Source organism: Elephantulus edwardii, unplaced genomic scaffold (genome assembly GCF_000299155.1).
Source record: "Elephantulus edwardii isolate Elephantulus edwardi_28Jun2011 unplaced genomic scaffold, EleEdw1.0 scaffold00178, whole genome shotgun sequence".
NCBI classification, from domain to species: Eukaryota; Metazoa; Chordata; class Mammalia; order Macroscelidea; family Macroscelididae; genus Elephantulus; species Elephantulus edwardii.
The window spans coordinates 1124556-1125461 of NW_006399928.1; positions in this window are offsets into that span (position 1 = coordinate 1124556).

Sequence of the window (906 nt, forward strand, 5' to 3'; positions counted from 1 at the left end):
AGCTACAATATCTCTAGTACCACGACCCCTTCTGAAACCAGCCTGGACTTCTGGTAGTTCTCCGTTGATGTGCTGTTCCAGTCGGTTTTGGATAATTTTCAGTAAAATCTTGCTTGCATGTGAAATCAGTGAAATTGTTTTGTACCCTGGGTAATTTTACTGTTACAAACAATTAAATATGTATTAAGAAAAGATTCACATAATGTCAAGAAAGTAGCAATCCACCATAACCATCAAAAACAGAATAACACATCTCCTAAAAAAGCAGACCCAATTAATACCCTAAGTAGAGAGAACCAGAAGAAATATGTTGATGTAGAGTTATTTGATCAGCTATAAAAAAAGACACAAATTTGGGAAGAAACAATGGAAGTCAACAAGAGAGAAAATACCTCAGAGACAATAGTCCACAAGAAATATATGGATAAGGGGCAATTACAACAGCTATGGAGGAAAATGCAAAAGTTGGAAGAAAGAATGGTAGAATAGATGAAAAGACACAAGAACTTAAAAAATATCATCACAGGACAGAGAAGGTACAGCCAAAACAGTACTGGATGTAACAGAAAAATATGAAAATACAGCCAAAAATATTAAGATCAAAATGGCAGACAAGTCCAAAATGCTGGTAGGACAAAAAATTAGAACTGAAGAGATGTGACAGAGTGTCAGTGAGCTGGAAGACAAGAACCTCACTAGAAACATAGTAGAAGAAAAATCAGAGATGAGATATAAAGACAATGAAGAAAACATGAGAATCATGTGGGATGTCATCAAACGGAATAACATACATATGACTGGAATTTCAGAATAGGATAGTGACAGGAAACGCACTGAGAAGATTGTGGGAAAAGTACTAGAAGAAAACTTCCCAAGTATTTCGAAGAACAGGGAAATTCACATTTA